Source organism: Ambystoma mexicanum, chromosome 7p (genome assembly GCF_040938575.1).
Source record: "Ambystoma mexicanum isolate Mex_15411 chromosome 7p, UKY_AmexF1_1, whole genome shotgun sequence".
Lineage (NCBI taxonomy): Eukaryota > Metazoa > Chordata > Amphibia > Caudata > Ambystomatidae > Ambystoma > Ambystoma mexicanum.
Window position 1 is genome coordinate 577,606,006 of NC_090939.1, and position 26,872 is coordinate 577,632,877.

At 44.3% G+C, this 26,872-nt stretch overlaps 1 protein-coding gene across 2 annotated transcripts in view; it reads left to right on the forward strand.

Moving 5' to 3' along the window:
* The first annotated feature begins 4,960 nt into the window (after positions 1-4,960).
* CNGA3 (cyclic nucleotide gated channel subunit alpha 3) overlaps positions 4,961-26,872 on the forward strand; it is a 645,151-nt gene continuing 623,239 nt past the window's right edge. For both annotated transcript variants that reach the window (XM_069636583.1, XM_069636584.1), the window contains exon 1: positions 4,961-5,691. The gene's annotated coding sequence lies outside the window, so the exon portion shown is untranslated. The remainder of the gene's footprint in view (positions 5,692-26,872) is intronic.

Sequence of the window (26,872 nt, forward strand, 5' to 3'; positions counted from 1 at the left end):
CCTCGGCCAGGTTTTAGGGAACATATGCACAGCCCCTTCTCCTCCCTTATCCCCTCAGACTCCTGGAGCCAGGCAGGATGAGGGGCTAGGTGAGAACAGAACCCCAATGCAGGTCACTAAGGAAGTGCTAAGCACCCAACGGCAGGGAAGGCAGGAAACACTAGGTAAGAACAAAAGGGGCACCTCAAGGTGCAAAATGCCATCAGTGCCTTCTGGATTCATTGTCGAATTGAGATTGCACATACTAGGAATTTCTTCCTGTTCAACAACACTTATTACCAACAGGTCTCGGGTACGGTTGTGGGAGCCACCTTTGCTCCCAGTCTGGGCTACCTGAGACACCCTTGCCAATAGGGTTAAAACAATAAATGTACACCAATTTTGCATAACTTTCTCTCGCATTCTATACCCCTGGTAGGCATGGAGCTTCACACAGTTGCGGTACTGTACAATGTACGGATTATGCAGCCCATTCAAGCACAACTGAGGTCTTTAGAAACACGCTTCGTAACCATTTAAAAAATTGAAGAGCATCCGATAATACAGTGTTCTTTACTTGAACGGCGCCATGAGCATCAAGTAACGTTAGTTCAGACATCAAACAGCTATGGAATAAGAGTTCCTCATTCAATTACAAAATGACTGCTGCGTTCTATGGACGGTTGCGGCTATACTAATGGACCACGCCCTCTATGACGAATGTGGAACTATTACAATCTTAGTCGGCCTTCGCCCGAGAGATGCTGGTTTCTAGTAGATTGAGCGAATGGCGGCCGATGAACACACATCCAAGTGTCATGCAAGGTACGCGATCATGATTCTATGAAGTACGCATCATCCCAATACTATGATTACCTTTAGTACCTGACAGCCGGTGCCCTCCCTTCCTACCTTTCAAAATTACGAGGCACCCGGTGTTGAAACCAGAAGCCGGCCCTTTTGGAACCACGTTGTTCTTCACCCCATACTGACTACCGATCAGATCCAGGTGGGTGAACTCTCATTCACTTGTTGAATATAACAACATAAGCCAATAGAACTAGAACCAACTCTATATAGGTATGACAATGAGGCTAGAATTCAGATACAGACAAATGCATTTAAAGTTTGTCACATTCTTCCTTTTCCCTCCCCGCTCCGGGCACTAGAGAATGCGCACAGCCACTAAGAAATGTGGCAATGCAAAGTCTTTTCAAGATTAGACAAAGATGAATACAAGAGCATCTTAACAATGTGGCTGTAACTCTGTTAAATGCAGATAGTATGAAGCTATCGGGACACTTAGACCCAGCTTTCTGGATTTTATGTCTCCCCACAGGGGACGGAGGTGCTCGCCTGCATTGTTATACACAGAGGCACGCTGGAACCTGAATCACCACAAAAAATTAACGGACCTGAAAAAGATGGCATAAACCTTATACCCCATTGAAACCGGTCAACCAACTGGTCATGAGGGACCTCATGACAATTGTGATATCCCAGACAACAAGGAGGGATATGTTACAAAACTCATAACTAAACTCAAGCGTAGTGAGCCTTTTAAGATGTCCCAATCACATGGGATCTTTTCTATGTATTTACTTTCGAGCACAACCAATTGTGTTTGGTATATTTTGATGCCTGTGGGTGAATAAACTAATTACACAAATCCCAAGGTTATAATTTGCTTTGCCAGTCAATCGGCTATTCCGACAGGATCTAATAACCAGAACTGTTTGCACAAATAGTCGATTGGTTGTCTCTTGTTTGTTTTAAATCTAATAAAATTTGGCACAACTAATTCAATTGGCAGTGAGGAGGGACAGTTTCCTCTCCCACTATCCCTGTTAGATAGGCGGCGCACCATCCACCACCTAGTGCAAGGCACTCCTGGCAGTGTCAGGGCGTTCTTCTATTAGGGACAGTCAGGACATTGTTTCTACTTGTTCTCCTTGAACTATGTGACAGCAGAGTCTATATCATTCATTTCTCTCGGAGAACCGTTTATGTTGTGGTAAAAGGCAGTAGGCTGGAGCAGAAATATCACACTTCTGGAAATCATACCAATATGGCTTCCATTACACATATGGGGCGGGCAGCTGGCAAACAGAGAGCTAACCGCGTGGTCAGATAACATGGCGGTAGTGCAGAGTATTAACAGGAAAACCACCAAGTGCCAGCTAGTATTAAGAATTGTAAGAGCTATAACCAAGATCACATGGTTAAAAATATAGTGTTAAGAGCGAAGCACATTGCAGGAGCAGATAATAACATTGCTGATGCATTATCTCGTTTTCAGTGGACAAAGTTTTGCCAAATGGCCCCAAATGCTCAAAAAGAAATGGCAAAGATCCCAAAGGACTGTGGATATTCTGGAAAATTAATTAAAGCAGCATCAATGCCAACACCGAACGGCCGGGGCTGGGATGCTCAACCAGCAACAGCAAGCACCTCGAACACGGGTGAATGCAGGCAAGTACTGCCAACGAGAAGTATAGACCCTGACACAGGGTTACTTTTAGACCTTGCCAAGATGGCACTGACGAAAACAGTACAGCAGAATATAGTAAGTGTTTCAAAACAGTACTAAATGTTACATGTTTAGCCCATGTGGAGTTGATAACGACAAAAGATATTAATGCATTTTTAAGTTGGGCTTACAGGCAAGGTTTTAAAAAGGAATCAGCAAAAAGGCATCTAACAGCCATGGCTTATTTTTCCAAGATACAGGGAGACTCAGACCCAACCCGGAGTTCTTTAATTTCATATGCCCTCAAAGGCTGGGGGAAAGTAGAAGCGCTGCAGAAAGATAAAAGACGCTTGCAAGATTTTCAGAAGCTAGTCAGCTGGATGAGATATGCTCACATCCTTTTGAAGCACTGCTATTTAAAACAGCTTTTTTCCCTAGCATACGTTGGGGCTTTCAAAGTGAGCAAGATCATTGCTTTGAGCACTAAAGCCAACAATGGGTTGAGGATAATGGACATAAGGGTGAGAGCAAACAGCATCACCACTGATGTTCAGAAATCCAAGACAGGCTGCAAAAGCGAAATAAATATCTACTGTATTGATGATTCCACCAACTGCTCAGTATGCACCAATAACAGGTACAATGTACAGCGCCCGCTAGTGGGAGGCCGGTTTTTGATCCATAGGGAGGCATCCGCACTAAGCCATTTTCAATTTAAAGCGGTACTGATGAAAGCCAGCCATAGGAAAAGCTGGGTGGGATCCTAAACAATTTGGGACCCATTCTTTCAGAATTGGCGCAGCAACAACTGCATGGCAAGGTGGTTTGGGAGCCAAACAGGTCAAAACAATAGGAGGATGGAAATAAAAATGTTTGAAAAGGTACATAAGACCAGTACTAACCGAAAACATTTTTCTCACGAACAGATCACAATGCCCCCCTCAAATCAGTCTGGATAATAGGACACTCTGTATTCAGAATAGGGAGATGGACAGTGGAGACAAAGGAGGGAACCGCGTTCAAAAACAATATCACCTCATTGTGCGGCTATAGGAGGCTAAAATGGTCAGACCTCCATGACAAACTGGCAGATCTGGTAGCCTACCGGGAGCTCTCCGAATTTCTGAATATACATCTGGGGGGCAATTACCTGGTCACAATGGGGAGAAGGAATGTATTGGAATACACATGCTCTTCTCTAGCAGGCATAGCCCACAACTGGAAGGGCACAGACATTTTTTATTTAGCCATCCTCCCCAGGAAAACATGGGCGGGGGCAAATTCTTTTAAGGTCATGGATATTGGCAGGAAGAAATCGACCAGAGGAATAGAAAAATTCTGCACTACCAGGGGGGTTTTCTTTATCAAACATAGCGCAATATCCCTAGCAAACCCTGAGCGTTTTCATAAGGATGGGACACACTGTCAGAGAAAGGAATGGAACATTTTTACAGGGAAATAGTTGACAATCTGGCAGCAAGGGGATGTCGGTAGCCGCTTTTGGGGGAACCTGGAAGGCTGGCCACCCATCCAGGTGTGGCGGCACAGCCCTGAGGGCGTAATCTCAGGATCTTGTGCCCAAAAGTACACATTATGTATGGTTATTATGATTATGATTGTTTTGGTGTATTATCACGAAATGGTGTGCAATAAAAACCCACAGCCTTTTTATTGCCAACACTCAACCAATGTTTTGTGTGATATATGGGGGCGGGGTGATGTGGGTCAGCACCAACCTCTTGGGCCCAACGGTTATAGCCAGTGCTGCAGAAGGGGGACCCTGTAGCTCGAAAGCGGGGGCCAGTAACCAGTGCCCCAAGGAGGGCATGAGAAGGATAGGGGGCATGCCAGTGAACATATGGAACATATGCACAGCCCCTTCTCCTCCCCTACCCCTTCAGACTCCCAGAGCCAGGCAGGACGAGGGGCTAGGTGAGAACAACACCCCAGTGCAGGTCACTACGAAAGTGCTAAGCACCCAAGGGCAAAGAAGGCAGGAAACACCAGGTAAGAACAAAAGGGGCACCACAAGGTGCAAAATGCCATCTGCACCAGCCAACCGGGGACTGAACACAGCCAGACAAAGCACAGGGCTAGCCCCTGGGCCAATATAAGGAGCTGCAGGACCAGCCAGAAAGCACAATCTGCTTGCGACTCCTTACAGAGCACCAAATAAGTATTCCTGCTTAGGCAGTTTACTTTTTCTTTTCCCAAAACCCTCCCACCCAAGAAAACGGGAGAAAGGAAGGGAAAGAGGTAACAGGGCAAAGTACGGGGCCCACATCGTCATGAGACCAAGAAGGGGGCACGGGCCTGAGAGTGTAACCTCAGGACCTCGTGCCCAAAAGTACACATTATGCATGCTTATGTTTATTGTTTGGGAGTATTATTAAACACCCACAGCCTTTTTATTGCCAACACTTAACCAATGTTTCGTGTGTTACATGGGAAGGAGGGGGGGCTGATGTGGGTCAGCCACCAACCTCTTGGGTCCACTGGTCACTGCATTTTAGCCTTCACCGCTGGTGCGAGATTTACACGAGCCAGGTTCTCTGGTGGCGTCACAGGCTGAGATGCGCGCAACTTCTCCTGGTAGTCCTTCGCGCTGATGTTGGATGTCCCGCTTTCCATTAAGCTCTCCTTCTCGTGTTCTCTCTCTCCCGTCCCTCGCCCATTCTCTCTGCCATAACATCTCATCCCCACACACTTACACTCTTCTCTGTATCACGCGAGCCGGCTCTGCCTTACTCGGGACACGCCACTCTCCTGGCTGCGCAGACACGCGCGGGAAGAGACAGTCAGCCTGCTGGAGGCGCACTCCACGAGAGACCAGGCGCAGGAGACGTTCGCAAACTTCTGTCCAGAGAGAAGACCAGCAGGCGGCATGTGCCCATCCAGCGCCTCCCCGCTCACCCAGCCCCTGCGGCCGCTGTAATTGGCTTTACCACCCGCAGCTTAACCGGGATGTGCAGCTGCAAAAGAGCGCACAGCTCTGCAGAGACACTGACACTGCCTTGGAGCGGCCCCGGACAGGCAGCCGCACCCCTCCATCTCCTGCACGCCCCGCTGTCTTTAGGGTACAACACGCGGAATACTGAAAGGGGATTCGCTGCTTCTCGGGCTTTTCGAAGGCACGCGTTCTGCGTTTTGCTAACGTTTCATCCACGGAAATAAAGACTGGCACGAGACACTTCATGGTGCCCGCGGCTCTCCCGCCAGCGGAGCTGCACCGACAACCCCGGGTAAGTACGCAGCGCCCCCTCTGCCTGTTTACTTGGCTTGAAACCGGGGCAAGCGCCCCCATTGGCCCTGCTAGGACCCCATTACCCCCAGGACTCGGGTGCTACATACACTGGCAGCATGTACCTGCAGGTGCTGTCATTGTGTATGCGCTGGAGATGCAGGGCTGATAGGAAGCAGAATATACTATGGGGCGCTTTGTGTTGCCTGGTGGGCGCACGCTACAGTCACTTGCATGCAACAGTCATGACTGCCGTGTGAGGGGGATCATGAACAGACCCACGATGTCGAGTCTCATTTCCTCCCGCCGGCCTCACTGCTGATCTGCGCCCGAACCGTTAATGACCAGAAGTCCAGGCGGAGATTGAGTTTACGCCACCCCGTGTCTGTGTGTGAGGTTTTAGAAATGAGTTTCATGCGGGATCGAGGCAACTCCTGGTGTTTTGACGGGAGACGTCGCGCTGCTGTCGACTTTGATTCCCGGCAGACTTCTGTCAGGCTTTAGCCTTAATCCCGTTACATCTGACTCCAAACACCTGCCGCTCCTTTAAGCCCTGAATCAGCCCCTCACACGGGACAACCCCCTCCCCCACCGTCCCTGCGCTCCGAAGATCCTCTCGCCCCCTTTGCCGTGAACTATCCCTGCGTTGTGGTGTCCCCCTTTACCCACCCTGTACACATTGATGTGCATGCATAGGCATTAGTGAGCGCCCACCGCATAAGTTAAAAACGACCCAGTGCTTTCCTCAGATTCTATCAGTACTTCATCCTGGCTATATTTTAGCCAATGGTACTTGAATTTTGGCTCCTAAGAGAGATCAGATTGAGGGCTGGGGGTACTATTGCATTTAGGGGGTCACTGCAGAAGTAGATAATATAGTCTGTTCTTGTGGGCCTTAAACACCGTTTTTTTTTAAGTCTGGCCAGAAATACCTTTAGCTCTCTGCCAGAACTCTTGAAGCTGGATGTAAGATTGTGGCTCTGGTGCCAATCAGCTGCTCCGTGATGCAGAACCGTGTATTCTTGCGAAAGCTCTTTTTGTAGCAACAGCCATTTTGTAAGAGACAGTGGAACTGCTTAAATCTGGGAGAGATGCCATGAATGTTGCTTTAAAGAGCTCGCTCTGTTCCCATGTTGCTTGCTAGATATTTCCACTTCCTTCAACTTTTGTGCTGAATGAAATGTTTTTTTTAATTGTATATGTGGTTCACAATTTCATGTCTATGCTGGTCTCAGCTCAATAGCATTATTATCAGTGCATTGTTAAAACAATCGCAACCAATAGTTCTTGCTTAGCAAATGTAGGCAGTAAGAATTGTTTGTGCTGATTGAAACCGTACCCTGTACATTTACCAAGCCGCTTTGCCAGGCATGCAGGGATTAGCAGGTGTTTGGCACATATGGAGCGGAGGGTTCTGTTGGGCCGGTATTGTGCGATCTTATCCTGTAGATGGCAGGAGGTCGGTCCTTCAAGCCATTTGTTTACAAGGCGCAGGATATTGACGGCGATACTGCCCTGTAATAGAAGCTAATGTGTGCTTATATATTTGTTGGTGAATAGTTGACTTTTTTTTAATGAAAGCCAAGGATGAGCCTACCTCATCGTTCTGGACTTTTTGTAGGGTCTTGATTTAGTAGGTGGGGGGTAAGTATAGAGGGAGTTGCAGTAGACCAGCTTTGGGTTTACAAGTGCTGCTGCTACCTCCACTGAAGTCAGTCACTTCATGACTTACCTGTACGGGGGAACTGGCCTTTTACTTTTAATAGTGTTGTGTTAGTGACAAAAAAAGTTAAGGTTACATGAAACTTTAAATAGAAACACCTGAAAACTTATTTATCTGTAACTTTTGACCTCAATCATGTAGGTTCATAAAATGTTAGCAAAAAACTGTCCTGATCACATTAAAACATACATGGCAAATTTGGGGAATTTACAAGGAAACTGTCATGTCGAAAAATAATTCTGAACAAGAGTCTATGTTGCATTTTTTTTACAAAGAGCACAAAAAAACTATCTTTTGGAAAGTCTACCTCGAAATTCTCCTCTTCGATTTCCTAGATATTTGGCAAACATGTCGCCCGTACCGGATCTGGTGCAGACCGCAAACCGCTCGCAAATGGGATCATTCAAACTCCAGAAACTCACTTTTTAAAATCCCCTAAAGTATCTGTAATTTGCCAATTTTACAATTACTACCAATTGTCAAGAACATCTAAACAAAGTAAAGTCTGCAAATGTTTGGAATGCCAAAATTAAAGTTACTACAGACAGAAATTTAGTATTTCTCAAAACAGCAACATAATCCCTAAACTCCCACGATGACACTACTCCACAAGACTCAATTCGTATATAGTACTGATGTAAACTACTTAACATTTAAAGTGAGTGTTGTGAAGTACCGTGAGGGTTTAACCTGTAGTGTAAGCGAATATGTGAATGTCTGAGAAATGTAATTTACACTCATTGGTTGTAGGCTTTCTCTACGTTTATAGATTTGATCTTTTCACGGGTCGGTTAACTCTTATAAAAACAATGCTTGCTATTTCCCCTTCTTTCAGTCCTGTGCATTTCTGTGTGTATGTGCTGATCATTGTGCATGCGTGTGTGCTTCCAAATGTATAGGTAGTGTGTGTGTGTGTGGCTCTGTAGGTGGCTGTGTATGCATGCGTTTGTGGCAGTGTGGGCATACATGCATGCATTTGGAGCCTGTTCTTTGTGTGCAGATTATAGACGTATTTTCTGTGCTCACTGACCGCATTGTGTTTTTGCATATTGTGTAGTTTTTCTTTCATTTTTAGACCATTTTATATGTGCTTACTCATATTCTGTGCATATTGTGTATGTGTAATTTGAGGGAATGACAGACGAACTGACACAATCTCCAGTGGTTTATTCATATCCAATAAGTCACGTGACATATTTACATACTATGTTGCCAAGCAATATCTGCTAAATCACACCAAATAAATAAAATAAAGCACTGTGCCTAATGCATTTCCCTTCATTGTATTGCTTAAATATATCTCACATAGAACAAACATCAAGTGTAAATAAATGTAGCCCAAAAAAGCAACAGATAAAATACTAGCATTATCATAATGTTAAGTCGGGGTGGGGGTTATTTATATAGCTCATCCTGTAGGTGAAAAAATAATATTGGGATATCCTATCATCACCATTGTTGGGGGTAGGGCAAAGATTGCAATATGCTATCATCATCATTGTTGAGGAAGAGGCAACCTGACCCACACAAGACACCTCTGCTTGTACAGCAATGTCACTGGTGCATCTTCATGTATGATATATCATTCTTTCTTCATGCATATGTATTAAGTTGTTTGATTTCCTTGTACCACGTGTTGCGATGTTTAGGGGCTATTTTACATCAGTTGAATGCCAAGTGGTTAAACAGTGTGATACGTGCATGCTACTGGTGTGTAGGGACTCAGTTATGTCTTAAGTGGCCTCTTGGTTGGTCATTAACTGAGGTGCGGTGAATGCATACCATGTGTGTTTTTTGGGTTGCAGAATATTCCTAGAGGAGTGGAGGTGGTCTTGAAGTTTTTCGGGTTCAGATTGACTGTCTCCCTGAATTGGAGTAGCCTTAAATTCTAAGTTTCCGAGGCTGATCAGGCCCCATAAGTGGGGTAACCAGACCATTCTACAAGGGGTGGGGGGGGGCTAAACTAGGATGGTTTGGCCTCTCTGGGTCTTTCATCTGCATTTGACCTGGGAATTGAACCTGAGGATCCTTGATCTGAGGTTTCGTCCCAGTATGTATCGAGGCACCAGTTTCTGCATTTAAGTAGAACCTATGCCCCTGTTTGTTTTGTGAGTGGTTTGCTACGTTCCAGCCATTGTTCAGCAGGGTGGTCTTTCAAGGATGATGTGATTAAACCCTATTTTTTCGAGCAGCCTGATTTGGGATCCTCTGGAGCTTTTGTAGACCCTTTGTCGGAACACCAGTTTAGACTATCTTACAGCAGCTCCATCTGGAGAACATCAATGCTCTTGGCACCTCCACCCTGTCCGTCTGCAGTAGAGATAGGACTAAAATAAGCATCTTTGTATTTGTATTTATTTTATTTGTAAAGCGCACCAGGCCCTGGGGAATCTGGGCGTGTAGTTTAGTTACAACAGGAAAGGCAATTATTACAAATAGCAGTTTCAATTACAGTTACAGTTATAAACATTTATACATAATGCAGTTACCGGGTGAGCAGAGAGCCATAACCTATGTACATGGTAAGCGACGGGTGGCTAAGGCAAGTGGGGCGGTTAGCTTGTAGATGCAGGGTCTTGGGCGGTTAGCCAGGCTTTGGCCATGTTTTTGAATCTGTGGAAGGAGGGTTCAGCTCTTAGCAAGTTAGGGAGTGAATTCCAGAGTTTCGCCGCCATTACTGGGAAGCTGGCTCTGCCAGATCTTTGAAGGCTGAAGCGTGGTATAGAGAGGCAGTTGGTCTGAGCAGCTCTGCAGGGTCTGTTGGTGTTGTGTAGGGCAAATCTGTTAGCTAAGTAGCAGGGTGCTTGGTTGGATAGGCATTTGTGGGTGAGGATCAGTGTTTTCAGTGAAATTCGTTGGGGGACCGAGAGCCAGTGTAAATTGCGTCTGGTGTCTGAGATGTAGAGGTTCCTAGGGATGTTGAGAGCTGCTCTAATGGCATTGTTTGGGATGATTTGAAGTTTGTTTATGTTACAACTGTTAGTGCCCAGATAGAGGGCAATACAGTAGTCGATTTTTGACAGTACGAGAGTCCTGGCAAGTGTGACACAGTTGGCTTGAGATAGGAATGGGCGACTAGCTGTGATGAGTTTACAGGTGTAAGCCGCAGCAGAGGATACTGCATTAGTTTGTCTGGCCAAGGATAAAGTAGAGTCGATGTAGATCCTTAGCGTTTTTGTGTCCTTTGAGGCCTTGATAATCTTGCCATCGATGGTGAAAGATTTGAACACATAGGCCAGTTTGGCTAGTTTTTGAGGAGAGCCGAGAATGAAGAGCTCTGTCTTCTCGTCATTCAGACAAAGTCCATGCAGTGCCACCCAGGCTTGGATGTCTTGGTAAATGACATTCACAGAGAGAGAATCGGCGGCGTAGTCTCCTGATATTGGAATGAGTATCTGGGTGTCATCCGCATAATTTGTATATGTGACACCCAGATAGTCCAAAATATCAAATAGTGGTTTTGTGAACAAGTTATACAACGTGGGAGAGACACAAGACCCTTGGGGAACCCCACAGGTGACGGGTGCAGGAGAAGCAGCTGCTAGGGGGGAGAAAACACACATCGATCTGTTGTCCAGGAATGAACTGATCCAGGCCGTGGCTTTATCAGAAAAATGAGCAGCTAGTTTGAGGTGTCGACACATTATTTGATGGTTGACGAGATCAAATGCCACAGAGAGATCAAAGAGGAGTAGTAGAGCAAGTTTACCCTTGTCTCTTAAATCTTCGATCTGTGTTTTAAGGTCGATAGGGGCAGTTTCGGTTCTGTGTCGCGAGATGGCCAAGGACTGGAGCGCGAGAAACAGACCTGAGATTAATCAGACACCTAAATGTTTCACTTTATACAAAGGAGTGGACTATGTTGTCCACCATTGTGTTAAATGCCAACAACATATCAGTGTTGGTCACATTGGGCAAAGTGACATCTTTTTAGTGATTCCGAGTTGGCAGTTAGGTGAGCTGTCTGGTAGGACTTGTTTATGTGTGTCATTGGAGAATATCTCAGACTGCAATTCATTTTCTGAAGTCGCCCAAACCAGGGGTTGCATGTAGATGTTGAACACAAAAGGAAGGTAAGGCTGTTCCTTGGGGACCTTACAGGTGAATTTCCTGGATGGACCTAGACAAAGTACAATCCTGACTTGCTGGCTACAGTCACATAGGATAGACTGAAATCTTGCCAGAGCTATTCCTCCCACCCAGACCACTTTCTCAAGCTCATCTGAGGCAGACTCTTACTGCTAAGGGATGTTTGCAAGTTGTCTTGGGAGGCTAGCTCAGGGGCAATGCACTCGCCTTGGAAGCAAGACGACGCGGAGCAACACAGGTTCGATCACCGGCTTGCACATTAAAAATGTCCTATTATAAATGATATGCCACTATCAAGTCCCGAAAATTCTGACTCATCCTTTCCAGGTTGACAAAATAAGTAATGTCTAATTAAGCAGTAAGAAAAAATGGAGCCAGATTAAATACATTCAGCCTGATTCATATGAAAGTGTTTTATAATGGCGCAATCCCATAGGAAAATGTTCCATGAATCGGGCCCATTGTATTGGTGCTTTTCAGTTTTTGCATGAATGCTGGGTTATTTTGCACCACTAGAGGGACGTTCTGCAACGACTTTCGCACTGACCGACCATTGCTAAAATAACATCTGCTCAAACCTAAAAGTGCAAAGAACACAGTTACTGCAGTTGGTCTGTGCAAATGCTAATACCACGTTTGCAGCCTCTGTTGCACAATTAACACCGGAACACTGTATGTATCCCGCCCCAGGTTATTTACAGTCCAAAAGTGGCACACGAATACACTCAGCATTACTACTGTGCTTTTATTATTAGCTTAGAGGGTGACTATGAGGTAGTGTAGGTTTTCACTACCCCAACTTCTCAATCTTGGGGCTAGCTTCTCTGTGGTGTGGGGACCTCAGCGCAGTCAATGCACTGTCATAAATGATGCTCCGTGCTGAGCTGGAGGCACGTCATTTCCTCCAACAATTTTTTGCTTTGACAGTCATTCAGTGAAACTTACAAAAGACACTCCAGGGAAATGTCTGAGTCATTAGCAGTCAGAGAGGGCTACCTGCACATGACAAAATGACTTCTGCCTAATGCAGCCCAGACCAATATCAAACCAGCTTTGATCCCAAAACATTAAGGTGAAACAGACACAATCTGCCAGGTATACCTCTTTCACTTTTATTGGTAGCACAGGCAGGGATAGGCTATGCTGTTCATGATGGGTGTACGCTGATAACAGTAGCAACCCAAAAAACTTGAGTACAACGACATTAAAATAAAAGAATGTCCAATCAAGGTTCTATAAAATTATAGACTTTTAATTAACAATAAAAATGCAATCAATTAACTAAAAACACTAGGAAAATGGCCCGTGTTGGCTTAAAGGGTGCCAAGCATGATCAAAGCAGTTAGCAGGTGGCATGAGGTGGTCTAACAGGATTACAGCTGCTCTTAAACCTCTGGGTTGCTTGCAGTCCCAATCCAGGGGCTTCCAGAACAAGGCGAGTCCTTCTGTTGTACTACTTCTCCATAGAGCTTGTTTGGCACCCACAGGGGATCCTTCACACCTAGTGAACAGGAGCGTGGTTCAAGTGCAGCCATTAGAGAGACGCCTTGGTCCAGCAGCAGGTACTGCCACTGTTCCTTGGGGATGGTTAGGGTACAGAGCTCTCCGCCTTGGATGCCTTCTGTCTTCACCCCTATGGCAGCAGACTTTGAATGAACTGTACACCCAAAAGAGGTCCAAAGGAATAAAACCGCCTTATCTTGTTGGTCCAAAGATGAATAAAAAAATGAGGGTGTGCCCCTCTCCTTTGAATATCAAAATGCTGCAGGGGATTGGTCCAAAGCAAGCCTGCTGTAAGGTGTCCAATCACTGTTGTTGCTACAAGAGCTATTGCTTTATGACATCACAAATACTGTACCTTGCTCACAGGAAATGCGGGCGGGGGCAGGTAAAAGGAAGAGAGCCCTAACAGAAACTCAGATGGTGGGACCCTTCTTCAGGTGTACATTGCCCCTTGCCCATGCCTGCTGGGCTGGCTTTAAAAGGACTCCAGTGATCAGTACCCTGTTGTGAGGCTGGCTTTGTTAAGTCAGTGCTGCCTCTGAAGCACCACTCTGGGAGACCACATGGGAGAAGTTTCTATGACCTCGGGCAGGTGTTTCCCTTCCTCCAGGAGAATCAAAGGGAAAGCAACCTGACTATTGTTACACACAGCATCTGTGTAGGGTCAGCATAGACATCAATATACATCATTCCTGCAATAGCTGGCCCTGGTCACAGAGCTGACGCTGGTGTGATATCAAATTTCTGTGGCTGTATAACTGTGGGATTTTAGGAGTCACTATGCCACAACCAGGCATAGTTTATATTTAAAAATGTACGCAGTAGCACACTGACTAAGACACACATTTATTATAATTTAGATAAGGGCTGTATATGTCAGGAGACTACTTGCATCAAAGGCACATGTGTGAACTATAATTTTGGCAAACAGCCCTCCCTTTCAGAAACAGGATTACCTACATCATTTAATTTGTATAAAAATCAAAACAGTTTGGGCTATCCCGTTCTTGCAGGTGGCAGTCCATAACATGGCACCATCCCAAAAAGTTCAGCCTAACCCTTCTAAGGATCTGGCTCATTCAATGTGAAGAAATATAATTTGCACCCGGGGAAGGGCCATTAGCCAATCAGGTGGCTGGAACAGCAGACAAGAATATACATTCTCCACCTACTGTTCCAGCCACCTTAGGCCCTTACCAGGTGTCACCATTTATTTTAATGTAGGGTCGCAACAGGGAGTTGCCTGCCTCCCTGTTGCCTACCCACCACATCCCCAAAACCAAAAAAAACAAATGCCTAACTTGTCTGGTTCTGCAGTCCTGCCAGAGTGGGGCAGTCCCTCAGTTCCCAACTAAAGTAAAACAGATATGGACCTCCAGCGTTGAGGACAACCTTCTCAGTTCTTGCAGGCCCTTTGAGCGTGAAACTAGCTGGCCCTCCATCTCAGGTTCTGGTTCTAGACCAGTTAGCAACCCTCAGATATATCTGTAGACACCTCAGTGACCACTGGGACCTCTCCCACTGGAGTAAGTGCCTCAGGGGACTTCAGGACTGGACAGGAAGCAAACGTTAAGACCAGTCTCTAGCATTCTTTAGCTGGCAGAACCTTGGGGCATAGGGCCTTAAGCACATATTCCCTTGCTTCTTGTGGAGCTTTCGCTCTAGTGACTGCTGTAACTATGTCTTGATCAGAGAGGTTATTATCTAACACACACCCTACTGGGATGGAAGGCAACACTGTGCAGAGAGACTTTACCTCTCCAACTAAGCTGTACTATTGCCAAGGGACAGTAGCTAAGACCACCAAACCCAATTTCTGTTTTTGGCCTGGGATAAACTACCCTTCTTTCGCCCATTGTTGCCTGACAACTGTGACGCTAGTAGCAGTGTCATACAAAGCTGGAGAATTTTCTCCATTTATGAAGACATGGTACAAAAATGTCTGAGTGTTGGTGGTAACTGGGGCCTCCACCAAGAGACCCGGTGCTGTCCCCTCCCAAGCGCATCTAGGGAACATTCGGCCATTCCCTGGCGTAGTGTGAATTCATCTGTTATGCTGCCCACATTGACTATGGCCTCTTCCATGATACCAGTGGTCACAATTACCTGTTTTGGTTTATACTTACAGGCTGGATCTCCCGACCTATGCGGCATATCCCCATACAGAAAACAACCTTTGGATGTTGAGTGTACGGGTGTCTTAGTGCTGAAAGTACCCTACCTCTTATGTTCTGTGGGACTGACAAGCCATGTGTCTGGGGGGCTGGAAATAGAGGGGACAGGAAAAAAGGAGGGAGCCCTAACAGAATCCATTATGGAGAGACCCTTTTCAGGCCTACATTCCCTCTCTGGCTGGATCTACGTGATCCGACCACGGCTGATTTTCCTGCGACTGAAAAGTGTGCATGTGAAATTTACGAACCACAAAAGGTTTGTACATTTCCCATGCAAACACACGTTCAAAACCCCCACATACCCACACCCCCACCCACACCCACAACACACCCACGACACCCCCCACCCACACCCTCAACACACTCCCATCCACACCCCAACACACTCCCACCCACACCCCCAACATAAACACACCCTACTTACCTTTTCTTCAGGCTGTGTCCCTGAGACACCTGTTCCCTTTCACTTCTGTGATCGAGAACCGGCGCTGCAGGGTCCTTTTCTTCTTTTTTTGGGATCTGCAGGGGTTTCCCTCGCAACCCCCGCTCATTATACTCTAAAGTATAGTGATTGGGGTGTTGTGTGGGACACCCCTGCAGCCCCTGTTTTTTTTTCTGGGTGTGTTGCGGGGGACACCCCGTAGTCTTTTCTCTTTTATTATACTTACGTACAATGCTACCACCAAAGGTTCAAACTTTTGGTGTTCGAACCTTTGGTGTGTTACAGTGTAATTAATACATCATGTGTAATTGTGCCAGCCTGCGAACGTTTCGTTTCTCTGCATTCTTCCGTTCTCGAATGCGGAGAAGGTAACGGCGCAGAGATTACGGTGATGGAGGCCCGACTGCAGTAGCCTGCCGGAGACTTATATAATAAACTCCGCTGAAACTACAAAGTGCTTCGAAGTACTTATTTTGTAACAATGGCGACGAGGATCATTAGCACGCTTGGTGGGAGTCTCCGACTGGATGCGCACACTATCTTATGATTGCAGTGTTTCCCTGCGAACCCCAGGCACAATTTTACGTCGGACATTCTCATGAGAACAAAGGCGATGCGACAGGTACGGGGGACAAAAGAGATATTTATTTGTCTCCGTACCTTGTGTGAAAAGTGTTTGAAGATCGCAGTTGTAAATGTGCGCGCAGGCTGCTAACGGCTTCATAAGTGAGCCGTGCATGAATTATTAGAGTAAAGGACCCAGCGACGTGGGTGGACGTGCCTCCATTTTGTGTAACTTCAAGAGAATAACCATGTAACCATGGCAACCGTATGATAAATAGATGCAAGAGCCTTTGTGAAACATAATATTCAGTGGTTGCATCAGAAGGTGCTAGAACCAAAGATTTCGGCGGTGAATAAAAAAAAAAAAAAATCTTCATTGAACATTTGCTGCAACCAGCTGGGACCTGTTCCATTGTTATGACTTTATGAGTATGCAGCAGCGTTTATAAAGAAAGGAATGGGGGCTGCACTATAACCTTGAACTTTTTAAAAAAAACAAAAAAGGGACATAAGCAAGTAGAGGAAACAAAAGCAAAAGTTAAATCTGTAAAGAGGCCTGTGCGCCTACGAATACATATAGCATCAGCAGCCATGCAGAGTGTTGTGGCCCCAATGAAATTCTTACCTTTGCCTGGAAATCCGACATGCCCCTGGGAACAGTGGCTAGACAGCTTTCAAGTGTACCTAAGAGCGGTAGGTGGTGCGAAATACAATGATGATGTCAAGGAAGCTACTTTACTGAACTGTATAGGCGAAGAAGCCTTAAGAATTTTTAGGACTTTGCCGGAGCCTAGTTTTAATGAACTAGGGGCTGGGGACTCTGCTTCCACTTCAAGGAAATATGAGATTGCGTTGTTAAAATTAAACAAACATTTTGGTAATAAAACAAACATTGTTTTAGAAAGATATAGGTTTCTGTCCAGGAAGCAAGGCAAAAGTGAGTCTGTTGATGATTATATTGCAGCTCTCAGAGGACTCATATCGACATGTGAATTCACTGGTGTGGCTGATGAGTATATGAGGGATCAATTAGTACTCCATGTAGCTGCCAACCGTATACAACAACGTCTTTGGCAAGCTAAGAACCCATCCTTAGAGCAAGCTATTGAAATAGCGCGGACGTTTGAACTTGGAGAGAAGTGTATGAAGGAGATCCAGAATAAGAATGACAGTGTTGATATTAAATCTGTACATGTCACCAATGAGGGAAAATACGACGGTAGTGAAGAAGCACTTGTTGCTGTGGTAAAAAAAGTGGTAAAGTCAGATTTCAACTTAAATTGGAGACAAAACAGAGAGACATTTCAAAGATCACAGAACAAGTGTTTTAAATGTGGATGGGCGAAACATGTGAACATTGAGAAAGAATGCCCGGCTCATTCTGTAGAGTGCTACAAGTGTGGATATGTGGGCCATTTTGGTAAAGTTTGCCGTAATACAAGAGGTAGAGGCAGATACAATTCACGTTATAACAACATGAGTAATAACGGCCAATGGAACAGAGGGACCATGGCATCAGTAGGGACAGTAGAAGGAGCCTCCACGTCAAGTGACCTAGTTGCGATTACTAGTGGTCTAGAAGATAGAGTGCACATACTTACTATTGCTACAACTGGAAATACTATGGGCTCATGGGTGTCCATGACAATAAACGATACTATGTTGCTGGTGATGGTTGACACAGGATCACCTTATACCATGGTCGATACAAATACGTTCAAGAACGTGTTGAAGATGGACATAAAGAAGCTTCATATGCCCACTGTCAAAGCCACAGGCTACGGGAAGACTCCTATTGACATAATTGGATACACTTGGGTAAAATTGTGTTTCAAGGGAAGGAAGACCTATTGTAAACTTTATGTTGCCAAAGAAGGTTACTCAATAGTTGGTTGGTGGGAGCAAGCATCACTAGGAATCAGAATACATCCAGGAGAAGAAGAACCTATAATGAGTATAATGAGCAATAAATGTGATTCTGCTGAAGATCTGGTGAAGAGTTTTCCCAAAGTTTTCAATGACAGCATAGGAGCTTTGAAAGGTTTCAAGCATCGAATAATATTGAAGAGGGGAGCTAAGCCAGTTGTCCACAAAGTGCGAAATATTCCCATTGGCACAAGGGAGGACCTTCAGAAGGAGTTGGATAAATTATGCCTTCATAATATTATTGAACCAATTGAAAGTTCCGAGTGGCTTTCTCCAATTGTCATTGTAAGGAAGCCTGAGGGATCTATTAGGATGTGTGTAGACTTAAGAGATCTCAACAACAACATATGGATTGACCGACATCCGTTACCCAACATTGGAGAGATGTTAACAACGATGGAACCAGCAAAATTCTTCTCCACCTTAGACCTGTCATCAGCATATCATCAGATTGTATTAGATGATGAATCTAGACACCTTACATCATTTATAACACCACTGGGGGCGTTTCGATATAAAAGGATGCCATTTGGTCTGGCATCGGCAGCCGCTGTATTCCAGAGATTAATGCAACATTTGTTTACTGGTTTAAAAGGCGTGCATTATTTTCAGGATGATATTTTAATATCAGCCATGAGTGAAGAAGATCATGATGCTAAACTGTTAGGAGTTCTGCAGATAATTCAACAAAAGGGTCTAACTTTAAAAATAGAGAAATGCAAAATTAAAAGGAAGGAGGTTATATATTTAGGCCACTGTATCAGTGAAGAAGGCATAAGACCCAATGAAGCTCTGATAAATACCATTTTGAAGATCCCTGATCCTACAAATAAAGATCAGCTTAGAAGTCTGCTTGGTCTCACTGAGTATTATTCTAAGTTTGTTGACCATTATGCAGAAAAAACTGTTCACATGAGGAATATGATGACCAAGGGCACACAATTTGATTGGTCAGCAGAATGTAAAAAGGAATTGGACAATATAAAAAATCTGATCAATAAGGCACCTACACTCAAAATGTTCAACCCCGGGGCCAGAACTGTGTTGTCAGTTGATGCGAGCAATGTTGGTTTGGGTGGAGTTCTGGAACAATTCCAGGATGGTTCGCCTGTTCCGATAGCTTTTGCTTCGAGAACCTTAAAGGGAGCAGAGAGAAATTATTCCACTATTGAAAAAGAAGCACTAGGTGTTAAATGGATCTTAGAACACTTCAAGGGATTAATTTGGGGAGTTCCCATTGAATTGAAAACAGATCATAAACCTCTCATTCATGTCCTCAATCCCAAGAACTCCCACTTAACATCACCTTGCATTAGAAGATGGACTTTGATCATTATGCAGTACAATGTGGTTATAAAATATACTCCTGGCAGATCTAACAAAGTTGCTGACTGTTTTTCCCGATTGCCTTGTAAGGATGAATACCTTGAAATACCAAGTGATGAGAGTTTAGTTGAAGATCAAGATATGGATTCCATTATTGCACAGATTCATCCCGGTTTTGATAAAGGAGAATGGGTGGCAGCCACTAATTCAGACCCAGAACAAGAGTTGTTAAAAAAGGCTGTAGCAGATGGATGGAAAAATGTACAAGATGGAATTAAGCTGTGGGAGAAGATCAAAGACGAAATATCATATGATGACCTATATGTTTATCGCGGTGATCGTATTGTACCACCAGTGGCATTGAGGGAAAAAATCATGGATATTGCGCATGAAGGACATATTGGCAGAGACTTGACGGAAAGGAGAGTCAGAGGAACATATTGGTGGCCCAATATGTGGGGTGATGTAGAGTCACTAGTTAAGGAATGTTCTGCTTGTACAGCTAGTGATAAAAGCAAAGTAGTAAGAGTCACACCTCTTCAGCCTGTAATTGTGCCTGATGCAGTATGGTCGAAACTAGCCATTGATATTGCTGGCCCGTATGAAGTGTTGGAACCCATGAAAATATATTTGATAGTTTTAGTTGATTATACATCAAAATTGGTTGAATGTGGAATATTGGAAGAATCAGTTTCGACATATAAGGTTACAAAATTTTTGGAAGAGATCTTTAGTAGAGAGGGTGATCCACAAGAGCTGATTTCTGACAATGGTACTCAGTTTGTGTCGCAGGAAATTAAAAATTTTTTAAGTGATAGAGCCATCAAGCATAATACCACAGCTTTGTACCACCCAATGAGCAATGGACTTGTGGAAAGGATGAATCGCTTCATAAAAGGAACCATTCAGCTAGCTATAGCAAATAATCTTCCGTGGAAAGTTACCCTGAAAGAAGCATTGGATACTTATAAAGTTACACCCCACTCTGTCACTGGTATAGAACCTTTCACCTTGATGAGGGGTAGAATTGCTAACAGTAGACTCAAACCAGCTTGGATGTCTACAGGGAAGGATGTTAACATTAACATGGATGAGATCATGGAAAGAGTTAGGAAAAAACAAGATCAATACAAAAAGTACTATAACCAGCATAACTGTGTGAAGGAAAATAATACAAAAGCTGGGGATTGGGTTACAATAAAGGAACCTAAAAGAGTCCTGAAGGGAGAGTCTAAGTTCCGTGCCCCTCAAAAAGTTATCAAGCGTCTCAGAAAATCAGTAGTTTTGGAAAATGGAGACAAGTGGTCTTGCGATGATATCATCTTAGCAGAAAAAAATGAATTAAAACATATTGACAATGATCTTGTTAGATGCAGACAAAGTGTGGATGAGAGAGGAAGAGAAAGAAGATTTGGAAAAGAACTAAATGGAGAGGACCAAAGGGTTTCCAGTGGTAATGGTGAAAAGTGTTCAAGACCCAGGAGAGTTGTACCCAATTTTAAGGAAGGGTTCATTTATTATTGACTGTGCTCACATATTAGAGACATTTATGAGAATTTGGACGCCATGCTGATGAAATTAACAGTTAGGGTGTATCCTTTATCCTGCAGTGTTTTTCATAATTGTAGTAGGGATAAGCACATCTTAGTACAGGTTCTGTTGTAGGAATTGTTTGTTATTTTATCTATAGATATATGGTTTTGTTAATGATTAACCTTTAATCTTGGTTTCTTTCTTTCCTGTTTCTTTCCTTGGAGCCCCCCCTGGGTTCTCCTTTTCTGTTCAATCACCCCTGGCATACACTTGTTTTTTCCCTTCCTCTTTCTTTCTTCATGTTCCTTGGTTGTGTATTAGGAAGGGAGATGTTACAGTGTAATTAATACATCATGTGTAATTGTGCCAGCCTGCGAACGTTTCGTTTCTCTGCATTCTTCCGTTCTCGAATGCGGAGAAGGTAACGGCGCAGAGATTACGGTGATGGAGGCCCGACTGCAGTAGCCTGCCGGAGACTTATATAATAAACTCCTCTGAAACTACAAAGTGCTTCGAAGTACTTATTTTGTAACATGGTGGTAGCATTTTTCAGACTTTTTGTATGGTCGAACCTTTTTTTTCGGTCCGATCGTACAATTCCCCCTGGCTATTCTAACTCCATCCCCTGCCCATGCGTGCTGACCTCAAAAGGACTCCAGTGATCAGCACCCTGGTGTGAGGCTGCCTTTGTTATGTCAGCACTGCCCCGGCCGGGGAAGATTTCTATGCTCTGGGGGAAGTTGTTACCCTTCTGGGCAGCATTGTGGCTATTGTTCCACATTGTAGCAGTGGAGACAGCCATCCTAGATATAAATATAAATCAGTTGTGCTCACAGAGATGACATTAGTGTGATATTAAATTGATGTGGCTGTATAACTGTGTGGCCTTACCAGTCTTATATTTAAAGACGGACAGGCCAGAACACTGACAAAGGCATACATTTATTATAATTTAGATCAGAGATGCAAAAAGTTGATAAGCCATATCATCCTATTGGGACTTTGTGTCCCAGCAGCTGTCAGGGATTCACATGTGCCCTTTGAACCTGCTCTGGACCACTGCAGAGTTAAGGATGTATATGTAAAGAGACTGGTTACAGCAAAGTCAGGTAGGTGCTCTATCTTTTTGGCATGAAAAATGTAATGAAAGGAGACCTGCTTAGCAGGCCTCCCTTTCAGAGATAGAAAATGTGCATCATTTTATTTGAAAACAATTAAAAAATCATGGGCTATCTCCACAACTTTAAAACACTGTTGCGTGACAGTATGGCAGCTTGCAATTCATTAAAAAAAAGACATACTATGAAGTAGAACCTGCCTCTAAAGCTTAACTTAAAACTAGAAGTTTATTTGCATAATTTCTGATCGTTTTCTTGGGTAATACAGCTTGTCTTTATCTTATGCAAAAAAACATGATCAAATGCATGACTGTTTTAAACAATGACTAAGAACGGGTCAATGCATCATATTGCTTCTTTTTTTGGGTGTTTTTAAAATCTTCGAAATATAGTTGTAAAACTCATATGCAATGTTTTAAACTCATCAGTTAATATTTTGTTACTTCCAGGGCTCCATTTATTACAAAATAAAGCTAAGGATTTGTTTTAATATTGTTATGTTAGTTTATCATGTGATTTGCGACTTTCCATGTCAGATCTACGAAAAAGTGTATTATGTTGGTTCTTGAAAGTCAAACATTCACAAATAATGCTGTAAGACAATGGGCCTCATTGCAGGTTTGGTGGTATCGCATCAGGAAATCTGGTGGGATGCCACCAAACGGTAAAATCGTTCCCGCCACTTGGTCTGCCGGAATAACCACTAGATTACAACTGGTGGGAAGGGTAGTTAATCCCCATTCCATGGAGTCCATTGGGACACCATGGGGGGATTGCCGGTATTACCGGCATCGGTAATACTGGCTGTTTTTTGCCAGTGGGGTGTCTGACTTACCTCCAGCTCTTGGCTGCAGGTAAATCAGGCCCCCCACTGGCAAACTTGTAGTTTGCCGAAGCAGAAACGTGCCGGTAAATGTTATTACTGGTACGTTATTTCCACACTTGCAAACTAGTAATGAAGCCCAATAACTTGGAAACAATGTGGTCATGGGTGGAAATTGCAGACGGCACTCAAAGAACAACTTTACCACTTAACCAAGGTGAATGATCCTGGGCAACGCATTTAATGTCATAGTGCCTAAAATGTCAAAATTGTCAGTCCCTAAATGTCTGAACATTGTCAGTCTCTAAGAGTGAGTTAGTTTTCCTGCTACGCTATCCAAAAATTCTCATCCTTTGTTTCACCAGCTCTAGCTTTGCTTCGTATACAAAAATAGTGACCATTCATATATTTCACACCATGCAGTGATTTGTTTCTTGGCTCACTCATGGCAACACTGCTTTAAAAACATGGTCCTCTTTAAATCTCAATGTATATTCAAACATATGTGCCTTCCTAGTTTCATCTGATCTATATCCTCTATATGCTGTGTCTACCTTCCTCATTGCTTCTAATCTGTCTCATGCATCCATGCTTAAGCATATGCACCTTCTGCGATACTGTAAATCTGAGTTATGTGCAGCACCTTTGCTGGAGTATGCAAACCTTTTTTCAAAATGGATCTATTATTCATCACAGAAATTTGGTTCACAGCGGATTATTCTTTGGTTATACACAAGGCAATCTCCCCAGGTTACAAGATACCCCTGATTAGATTTGAGAACATCTGAAGAGAAAATTACCCACCCAAAGACAACATTATCTTACACTGACCACTCTGATTCTACAGAGCAAATATGCTAATAGTAAAGAAAGCTCACTAAGCACACCACATAGAGTTGGTGACACACAGACACAAGGAAATGTTAAATTAAACAACCCTTCAACCTGCAACAGACCACCAAGACCATTGCAACAGCTCTGTGACTCAATTGCAGTGCACTTAATGAACAAAATGTGACAAATCTAGGATCACCTAAGCAAGAATAGACTAACCCCATCCGTCCCAGCACTGGAAGCACCACCTAGCAGAGCCCCAATAACAGCATAAGATACATTTTTTTATTCACATATAAATGTCAGTTTCCACTCCTCAGCAAGTGGGAGGAGCTTGGCATCTTCTGCTCTTAAGCAGTAAGATCAACCTCCCCCACGGAGCATTCATCAGATAGGGCCAGCACAGCTGCTTCATTTGAACAATTTTAGAATTTTTTCTTTTATTGTTTTCCTTTTAACACGCTCGCCATGCGACTGGACGCCGGTGCATTAATTAGTAGTTTCTTTGATGTTACTTTTGTTTTTTAAATTTTTATTATTCCCTTATATTGCCATCCTCGGCTGGAAGTTGCCTGGCTTCCTCCTTACGGACAGGCTTAGCATTCTGTTGTCACTTTCCACTCCTCAGCGAGTGGGAGGAGCTTGGCTAGTGCGATAGTGTGTATGCAAAAGGGGTGCTTTCCCCAGACGTGGGACGAGCCCTGGGGTGAGTTATTTGTGCCTGTTGTGTCCACACCTAACATCTGTAACCTGTTACATGCTGAAATACTAGATCTTGTGCCAGCGGGCACTAAACTACCTGTTGGCTACTCACTGGGTGGTGTGAGAAATCTGAAGGTGTCTCACTTGCTAGTCCCTGGGGATCTGTCACCCAGGTGGCCAGGACACGGCCATCGCTATTGATTCCAGTTCCTGGGGGTGGACCAGTGCGGGAGGATCACCTGGATGGGGGATCTTCGGGGAGTGAAAATGGGACGACAACGGGTGAGACGTGGTACCCCCTCCTCATAATACCTTTTCCCAATCCTACCGCGTAGGATATTTAGAAACTCTACCCCGCCCTTTCCTACACAAACACTTTCTCACAGCGTGAAAGACAATGGACTAACACCGGAGCCGTTTACCTGACATGTCCCAACACAAGAAGCAGGCACAGTCAGGCAATTGCCGATAACTACACACACCTAACGGCCCTTTACCTTCCCCACAGGGATAAAAGGCGGAACACGAGAGCACACTTTGAGCAAGGCCGAATACACGAGGAAGCAGTCATTCCGGGACGCCAGTTCAAACGGAGGAGAAAGGCGGTGGAAACCGAAAGGATGACAAGGAGGGAATTGCCCTTTCCCTTTTCAACCCAGAGCCGTGAAGCCTTCAATAAAAGAACAGTAAGACTGGGAATTGCAGCTGGTGATTGGTGTGATAGATGTCAACGATACACAGTGCCCTCCTGCACTGATAGCCATGGGGGGGGGAAAGAGCTTCCCACCGTGGTACCGTCCTTGACTCCAGCGGAAGAAAAGCCAACGAGTTCAGCAAAGTCGGTGAGTCGGAGGAATCTGATAGTGGACATGACTGTGTTAAGCTCAAAGTTGCAGTGGCAACATTTGCGTAAAAGAAAAGAAGATAATAGACAAAGATATTTTGTGAATAGCCGAGGTATTAGGATTAGAGTGGTCTGGCGCTGCATGGGTGCTCATTCAAAAGACTCTAACGAATACCCTGCTCCCGAACAAGGAGGATATGTAGAAGAGAGAAAAACTACAAAAAACCAAGAGGCCCTAGGGGACGCCGGCATGAGAAGTCAAAGTGGTCATACAAGGGTCAAACCAAATCCCTTGTACAGTGATAAAATGAAGTGAACTGTGTTACTGAGGGGAACGCCATGAAAATTGTGATAGCGTGAAACCTGCACTTACCAAAGAATCACAGAGTGACCCAGAGAGACGTTACCGCTCTTTAGAAGTCTCTCTGTGAATTGGCAAATGCTCTGGGAGGCAGGTGAAGGAAGGTCTGGGCCCGAACAAGGGGGACCTAAGTAAAGTGGAGAAGGTAACATGGAGGATTGTTTAAAAAGACATTAAGATTCCTGAATATTACAAGATGATGAAGTGAACTGCATTGTGGTGACAAACGTGAACCCGACTGAGGGATGTCCACAGTGGGTTCTTGCTCTGAGCTCGATTGAGGGAGGCTGACACTGTGAAGGGGATCAGAGGCCTGCTGAGGGGGATCCTCGGGTGAAGAGTAATTGCCCGAAATGAAGATTAATAGAAGGAACATTTGTTTGTTCTTTGTGATACATCAGGCCCTTTGAAGCAAGAGACTTTGCATAAATGAGACTTGGGCACAGGAGGAGCAGGCCCTGATATTGGAAAAAGGAGCTCCGGCGAGTTGGATTCCAGCACTCTCACCTCCCTGGCTCAGGTATTCAGTAAGGTGGCTGACCGTTTGGCTCTGCAAAAACTCTCTAAATGTAAAAATCATCCCACTGAGCCATGGTACATTGAGGCACTGAAACTCCTCAAGATTTAGTGCAGACAAGCTGAAAGACAATGGAGGTCTTGCTATAAACCAGCCGATAAAATCCTACTTCGTCAAGCTCCTGTCATTCATCAGAAGGCTATCTTTTTGGCCAAGCATGCTTTGTTTAGGGAGAAAATTGAAGGGGCAATTAAACAAGGCTAAATAACTATTTGACTTGGTGCACTCCCTGTTTTCCCCAGCCAAAGCTCACTCACTCAACTATTGTACCATCTCAATCTCTCTATGACTCTTTATCCAATTTCTTCATAGAAAAAAATACAACTATTCATGACAAGATCACCAACTTCTCTTATCAGTCAAATCTACACATGTCTTCCTGTCCTGACATTATCCCGAGGTCAACTTGGTCCAGCTTTCCTTCATTTACTACTCAGGACATTTTGACAGCAATCAGTAAGCTTAAATCTACATCCCCCTTTGATCCTATTCCTCTAAAAATTCTTAAAGACATCTCGGCCGGCACTGCCTCTTGGATAACGACAGCAGTCAATGATTCCTTCACGATGGGACTTATCCATGATGTGTTGAAACATGCCCTAATTGTCCCTCTTCTAAAGAAACCTTCACTTGATCCCTCTTT